We start from the raw sequence: 8,132 nt of genomic DNA on the forward strand, positions 1-8,132 counted from the left end.
AAATCTTAAAATATCTATTTTAAGATTATATATATAAAATTGAAATTTAAACATGTATTTAACATTTTATATGTGTATATAAAATTTTATCTTCTCATTTAGGTATCTGTATTCTTTCCTCTTTTTCTCTGGTTGATCTGATCTGCTGTCATACACATCTATTACATTTTCAATTTTATTTTTATTCATAAAATTTAAATTTGATTTTCAATTAAAATTCCTGATCTTGTCAACTCTCCTCCATTACTGAACATATTAATCACAATTAAGTTTAAATATATATTTGTTAGCTCAATAATTTAGTCATCCATTAATTTGTTTCTATTGTCTTTTTTTCTGCCCTTATAATTTTTGGTTGAATTATCAGACATTGTATATGAAACATTGTAGTAGTTCTGAATGATAACATTCCTCCTGAGAGAGTTCCTCTCATAGGCAGTTAGAGAGGGGGCAGATAATAACAATCCAGTCAGGTATGGAGCTGACTCAAAGTTGAATTGTAGCTCCATCTCTATTTATTGCCAGTTTGCTTCTATACTTATTCTTTTGCTCTCCGGGAATTCTAGTTGGGTAACTCTTTCTTGGTGGGTTTCGAACCATAATTCTTATTTCCTCTGATCTGTGATGAGACCTCTGAAAATTTTCTGTGCACTTCAACAGTTTTCTTCTTATCTTCTTTCCCTGTTCATCTTAAGAATTCTGCTAATGTCTGAAGAGAAAACCACCAGGTTTTAGGTTGGCTGCTTAAAGATTCCCTTTTCATCAGGGTTTGGCCCCTACATTCCTTGCTGTCTTGTCAGACTTGACTCTAATTTGTGTTCTTAGTTATGTGACATTGACCAAAATTATGGAAAATTCTATGCCCTCAAGCATAGAATTCTTAGATTCTTCAATTATTTGCTATGAAGAATCTGCAACATCTTGGACTAGGAACTTGCGCGATACCTCTCTTCCCATGCAAGGCAGTTTCTTCACTCCTCCCCTGGGTACATCTCTAGGCATCTGGTGACTGCTCCCAGGACCCCCATCAAAGATGGTGCTTTGGGTCTCCACATGTTCAAGCCAGGGAGGGTCCATGACCAATGATTTTCAAAATGTAGCTTCCAGAGTCATAAAAAAATGCAGATGCTCATTGTGTGGTGGATGGAGGCAGATAGGCTCTGGGCTGCCCACCCCTGCTAAACCCCAAACTAACTGGGTAGAATTCATTCCTAAAAGTCTTGTGTATGCTATACTTGGTGATCTTCGCTATTCATATTGGCCTCTACCCTTTAGTAGGTATATTTCTTCAGATACATATCTTGTTTCTCTGAAAACTGGATCCTCTTAGCTTTTTTTTTCTTTTAATTTTGATTAGTTCATTGAGGTTCAGGTTCTCAGGTTGGAAGCAGTGTGGCAGAACAGCCCCCTTCCAGTGTTCCTTCTTACTGGTCAGTGTCTCTGCATTCAGTAATTCAACTATCAATTGTAGCTCTTTAAATAGGTTGCAATTTACAGGTGAAAATACTTAAGGGCGAGCAGTTAAACAACCTGCTCAACACCACCTAGTGGATAACAATGATTGATAGCTTTTAACGTCAGTTTCGTCAGACAACAAAGCCCACATTTTAAAAATGCTATGCTATACTCTCTGAATGCTCAAACCAGGGAGGGTCCACGCCCAATAATTTTCAAAACGTGGTCTCCAGAGTCATAAAAAATGCAGGTGTTTATTGTGTGGTGAATTCAAGCAGATAGGCGCTGGGCCACCCATCCCTGCTAAACATCAAACTGTAAACATACAGTTCACATAGTACTTCCTATGTGCCAGGGGCTGGTTTAAGCATTTAAATTACACTAACTCATTTCAATCTAACAAGTCTGTGAAATAGTTACTATTATTATCGGCTATCAATATTACGCCTATTAAGCTGATGCTTAAAGGTTAGGTAGTCCAGCCAAGATCTCATAAGTGGTGTTGCCAGATTAGAATCCAAGGAGTCCCTTGCTTTTAATGACTATCCTACCAAAAGTTCCTTGCCTAATAAAATGTTTGAATATTACTAATCAAGCCCAAGTTTGAGGGACAGGGCCCAAAGATGTGAAAATATTTTCCTAATATAACACACTCGGGTAAATAACAGAGCAGGCTCTTGCAACTCTGTGGTCCCAGGACACTGAGGAGGGGCTCCTTTTCATGGCTTCATTTCAGCTCCACTGTGCATTTCCCTTCTCTGCCTGGAGTCTCCAGAGGAGCCTGGGATTTGGCAGGAAGGCAGGAGGGAGGAAAGCCTCACTGGACCAGGAACGAAGAGGGTCTCTGGCAACAATAGGACGGAATTTGAAAAGCTCTAACTTCGAGTTTAGAGCGATGCCAGGGCCAGTGGGGTGCCCATTCCGCCGAGGGCGCGGGACAGCGAGGACAACTACGGCTTGCCAACCAAAGGCGACCTGCCAGCGTTTCCTCGGGGTGGGTCGCGGCGGTGAGGGTCACAGAATTCTCCGAAGCCAGTCGCTCCGTTTCCAGCCACGCCCCCTTTCCCGGGGCCCTAAATGCTTCGGTAGTACTCCTATTCTATTAATGCCGGTGCGTCCTCGCCTCATTCCGCGAGCGCCCGCAGCCCGCGAGCGCCCGCAGCCCAGCGCGCGAGCGCCCTGCTCTCCTGCGCCGGAATGCCAGCTGCCAAAGGTCGGGAGGCGCGGGATTCTTCTGGCCAATCAGGAGTCACGTTCCACCGCGCTGTCTCTTCCCGCCCCGCCCCTCCCGTATCCACGGAAACACTGCAAGTGTCTACTCCAAGACCTAGGACTTCCGTTTCGGTCCAGCCGGGCTGCGGCCATTGTTTGTGTGGACTGAATGTTTTGGCCATCACGGTCCACTCTCACAGGCTCCGTTAAGTGACGTGAACTCTTGGGAGGACTGAGCCAGAAGCGGACAGGGCAAGACGAGCTGTGTTTGAAGGAAGAGGGGCAGAAAATCGAGGGTCAGGGACTGAAAAGCGACTCCGGTTTAGAAACCCCGGAGACACCGGTGTAGGTGGGTACATCACGGCTTCTCTCCCACGTTAAGACTGAACAAAGGCAAGTAGAGGAGGGCAGAAGCAGCTTGGTCCCTGGGGTATGGGTGCCCGGCGTTCGGTGCTGGGGCAGAGTTCTGGCCGGGGATCTGGATAAGCAACGGAGGCCGCGCGCGTCTTCACTGCAGGGGCAGAGGACCCCCGGATCTGTGGCCAAGACCTGGAGATCCCGCTCCTAGAGAACCGTCTGTGTGTCTGGTTCTCTGGTGCTTACACTTGGGCAGCCCGTGACGCGTTGGGGGAGCCCAAACCTGTCCTGCTCTTAGGGCACGCATGAAACGTTTTTTCCCTAGAGAATAAGGGCTCTTAACTAATTGCTTATCATTTTGCCCAGGAACCTACCTGTGATCAGCAAGGAAGGACTGGGTTGGCAAAGGCTCATGCCCGCCCCCATTTTACAGGTAAGGAAACTGAGACCTTGAAGATCTAGAAGTTTGGTCCTCTTTAAAGTTCTATAAGTGCTTGATGACAGAGTTGAGACTTTGATCAGGACCTGGGAGCTCCAGTTCTGGGATACTTCTCTAAGACTGCGGGTACCTTTCTGATAGTAAATCCAGTATTCCTGTTTAGCAAGTAGGGGAGGACAACGGAATGATTTTCTCCTTAAACTGAACAAAATAAGAAAAATACCTTGAAAATAGATACTATTTAAGTTTGCTAGTGCTTTTCTATTACTATTAGTAGTAGTAGTAGTAATCTCAATAAATGAGTTGTATCTTTTGAAGTTTCTAGAGGGTTGCAAATAAATTTCAAGGTGCCAGTGTTCATAGCTCTCCTTTCTGGTCGTTGAAAGGAAACAAGAACATTCATAGGCTTCTTTTTGACCTCTGGCTAGGAGATTTGTGCATCGTACCCAGTTAGTATATGGGGAATTTAATGAGTTTGGGAATTTAAAGTCAAACCGGGTTTTCAATCCCCCTTCCTCCTCAGCTCAGCCATCTCAGCACTACCCTTCCCGAGAAGAGGAACACAAAGGAGGAAGGAATGTACACTGTTTTCCTCATAGTCTGATCCCAGGTGAGGGTGATTGTCCCTGCATTCTTCATGGATGGTGGAGGTAGTGGAAGTGGCAATGAGGATGGATGGATGACTGGACAGAAAATGTTCCTCGCTTGCCTGATAAATTTTTAAGCATGCAGACTTGACCCTGCCCCAACCCAGTGTCTTTTCCCAACGTTTACTCATTCATTCATTCAGTCACTCAAGTCTACTTTATAATTCATGCTGTTCTTGGTGTTCTGAGATAAAGAAATAAATGTCATGGCCAGGCACAGTGGCTCATGCCTGTAATCCCAGCACTTTGGGAGGCCAAGGTGGGTGGATCACTTGAGGTCAGGAGTTTGAGACCAGCCTGGCCAACATAGTGAAACCTCGTCTTTATTATAAATATGAAAATTAGCCAGGCATTGTGGTGGGCACCTGTAATCCCAGCTACTTAGGAGGCTGAAGCAGGAGAATTGCTTGAACCCGGGAGGCTGAAGTTGCAGTGAGCCAGGATGGCGCCACTGAACTCCAGCCTGGGCGACAGAGGAAGACTCCCTTTCAAAAAAAAAAAAAGTCTTAATATTGAGGGGAACAAATTGTGTGAGATTAATAATAATTTCTGAAGTTATCCACATTAAACAGTGCCAGAATGAGTGGCACTTAAAACACAGCAACAGAAACTCAGATTTGAACAATTATGAGTAGGAAGATATCATTCTAAATAGGAAAGCCATCATTTAGTCTCAAGTACAATTTGAGGGAACAAATAAGGAAACCAGGCTAGTGACAAGGAAATGTAACATGAATGTATAAAGCCACATTGTGGAGGGCAATTAATGTTTAAATTTGTTATTTATTCTTGTGCATCTCTTCACATGAACCATATTGACAGATAGCCGTTGTTGACCTCTGGGTATATTTACTTGTAGTCTTTTATCTAATACTTACCGTATATACATACTCACTTGTCTGTACAAATACTGATATGTATGTATACATGTTCATTTGTACATGTATGTACACATGTACAAATGTGAACATATAGGTCTATGCACCCATATGCACACATGTATATAAACAGATTAGTGTATATAAAATATTAAATTAAACAATTTGAGTCATGACAAATAGGCTTCATGAGGGAAGGAAATGTTCCCAGTATATAGAATTGTATTGTGCATATACTAAGCACTCAGTAAATATTTATTCAATGTATGAATAGCTGTTATTTGTATACATTTTTCACTTAACATATAATGAGCATTTTTCCAAGCATGCTTTGGTAACATGAGTTTTAATGACTATATAGTGTTCCATTCTAGGTATATACTATGCTTTATTTAACTTTGCTTTCTTTCTTTTTTTTGAGACGGAGTCTCGCTGTGTCACCCAGGCTGGAATGCAGTGGCGTGATCTTGGCTCACTGCAACCTCAGCCTCCCTGGTTCAAGCAATTCTCCTGCTTCAGCCTCCCAAGTAGCTAGGACTACAGGTGCACGCTGCCACACCCAGCTAATTTTTTTATATTTTTAGTAGAGACGGGGTTTCACCATGTTGCCCAGACTGGTCTCGAACTCCTAAGCTCAAGCAATCTGCCCACCTTGGCCTCCCATTAAGTTTGCTTTTTATTGGGGAAAATTTAAGTATTTCCCAATATTTTGTTGTTATAAATATCTTATAATACTTAATGTAATTTGTTAAGTATATGTCTTTTTATATTCTTAAGATATACTCTGAGAAATAGGAAAACAGAATCAAAGGAGATAAGCGTGTTTTAGGCTTTTGAAAAACTCACGTTCTCTTTTAGAAATGTTACATGAACTTGAACTCCTACAACCATTTGATTAATGATTCTATCTTACTGAGCCTTTGCCAGCATTAAGTATTAATTTTTAAATTTTGCCTTGATTTGCATCCTTTTAATCCTCAGTAGGGTTGACTTTTTTACATATATTCATTGACTCTTTATATTCCTTCTTTGATGAATCATCTTTTGATATACGTCACTGTTTTCCTACTGAAGTTTTTGTTTCCATTTGACAGTAGATATTCTGTGTGTAAAACATATAAATCATTTGTCATATGTTATAAATATTTCTCCTAGTTTATCATTTGCCTTTTACTTTAAGGACTTGTTTATATAAGTTTTAAATTTGCACAAAATGAAATCTTATTTCTTTTACTTATATGGTTTTGTGCTTAGAAATCTCCTCTTCACTTCCAAATTTAATATGTAATTGCTTTAATTTTCCTGTTTATTGTGTTAAGTATTTTAAACTTTTAATTTTTAAATCTATCAAGAATTTATTTTGATGTGAGAAATGACAGAATTTAAACATTCTTTTTACTTCCTAGTTATTTAATTTTTCTGCTAACATTTATCTTCTCTACTGACTATGGTGCTACCTTTTCATATACAAAATTACACATATACATATGTATATAAAGATTACTTTTGAGGCTGTCTTATTTTCTGGACCCTCTTCTCAATTCTTATACTGGTATCAGAATGTTTTTATTGTTGTCCTTTATATGTAGTGCATTTAATAGGCAATGAAGAAGAATGTAGCCTTTCTTTTCACTCAGTGAAGATAAGAAGGAGAGAGGATGACTTTTTCCACAGAATAATATTCTGATGATTTCCATTTTGGACAAAAAGATGTAAAAGGAACATATATATAATAAGTTTTCAATAATAAGTATACGTTAATCTTTCATTATATTTAATCAGTATAGCACCTTGGTCATAGTACAGGCTCTACATCTACTACCTAAGCTTATTTCATGTCTATCACTTCTTAGTACTGTGAACTAGATTGAATCACTTAGCCAGTCTTTTATCTTTATATTGGAGAAATAACAGCTACTGTGTAGGGCTGTTAAGAATGTTAAACAAGATCATACATGTAAAAATAACTTACAACAGTGCTGGACATGAAGAACTCACTAATAATTGATTGTGTTAAGTTAGCTATTATTTGAACTATAATGCATATCTGATATAATTTTTTTAGTTACAAAGACATAAGAACTGAGACAGAGAATCAAGCTTAATTTTTTTTTCTGCCATATGTCATCATTTATTCCAACATCATTAATTGAATAAGCTATCGTTCCCCCACAAATTTGATATAACCTTTGTCATGTGTAAAATGCACTGTTGTAGTCGTGTCCATTTCTGGATTTGTACCCGTTTCCATTGATCTTCTCTACTTCTATGTCAAGTCATGTTATGAATTACAGAGTCCTTGTTAAAGTTTTAGTATGCCATTGAATTAGCCTTTCCTCATTATTCCACTTTCAAAATGGTTTTCTTTCAAAAGCATTTGAAAATCAGTTTGTTACAGCTCCTCCACCCCCACATCAAAATCAAGATTAATATCTTGATTAAACCTGCTTGAAAACAGAGATAAGTTTAGTTAGAACAAAATTATATTTATTTCTCCTAAGATTGAGCAGAGTCGTCTTGTTTTTTCAACTGTTTTGTGTGTGTGTGTGTTTTTTGTTTTTTTTTTGGTTTTTTTTGAGTCGTCTTGCTCTGTTACCCAGGCTGGAGTGCAGTGGCACACTCTTGGCTCACTGCAACCTTTGTCTCCCGGGTTCAAGTGATTCTCATGCCTCAGCCTCCCAAGTAGCTGGGATTACAGGTGTGAGCTGCCACGTCTGGCTAATTTTTGTATTTTTAGTAGAGACAAGGTTTTACCATGTTGGCCAGGCTAGTCTCGAACTCCTGACTTCAAGTGATCCGGCCCGCCTTGGCCTCCCAAAGTGCTGGGATTACAGGCATGAGCCACCGCGCCCACCCCAACCCTATTTTTAGCCCTCAAATTCTAAGACTATCTTTATATAGGTTCTGAGTATTTTTGGTAAATTTATTTTAGGAATTTATATTCTTATTGCTATTATACATTTCACTTAGGCAGAGCTTACAGTGAGCTGAGATCATGCCACTGCACTCCAGCCTGGGCGACAGAGCGAGACTCCATCTCAAAATATATATATATATTATATATATGTATATATACATGCATATATATGTGTGTGTATATATATGTGTGTGTATATATATGTGTGTGTGTGTATATGTATCTAT

The 8,132-nt window shown here is 39.9% G+C and overlaps 2 protein-coding genes across 2 annotated transcripts in view; one reads left to right on the forward strand and one right to left on the reverse strand.

Moving 5' to 3' along the window:
• NLRP14 (NLR family pyrin domain containing 14) overlaps positions 1 to 2,606 on the reverse strand; it is a 54,970-nt gene extending 52,364 nt beyond the window's left edge. Inside the window, exon 1 of the mRNA XM_017847967.1 lies at positions 2,336 to 2,606. The gene's annotated coding sequence lies outside the window, so the exon portion shown is untranslated. The remainder of the gene's footprint in view (positions 1 to 2,335) is intronic.
• Positions 2,607 to 2,759: 153 nt separating this feature from the next.
• ZNF214 (zinc finger protein 214) overlaps positions 2,760 to 8,132 on the forward strand; it is a 24,116-nt gene continuing 18,743 nt past the window's right edge. Inside the window, 3 exon segments of the mRNA XM_017847964.1 lie at positions 2,760 to 3,016; positions 3,391 to 3,457; positions 3,987 to 4,073. The gene's annotated coding sequence lies outside the window, so the exon portion shown is untranslated.

This window comes from Rhinopithecus bieti, unplaced genomic scaffold (assembly GCF_001698545.2).
Source record: "Rhinopithecus bieti isolate Rb0 unplaced genomic scaffold, ASM169854v2 scaffold_30917, whole genome shotgun sequence".
NCBI classification, from domain to species: Eukaryota; Metazoa; Chordata; class Mammalia; order Primates; family Cercopithecidae; genus Rhinopithecus; species Rhinopithecus bieti.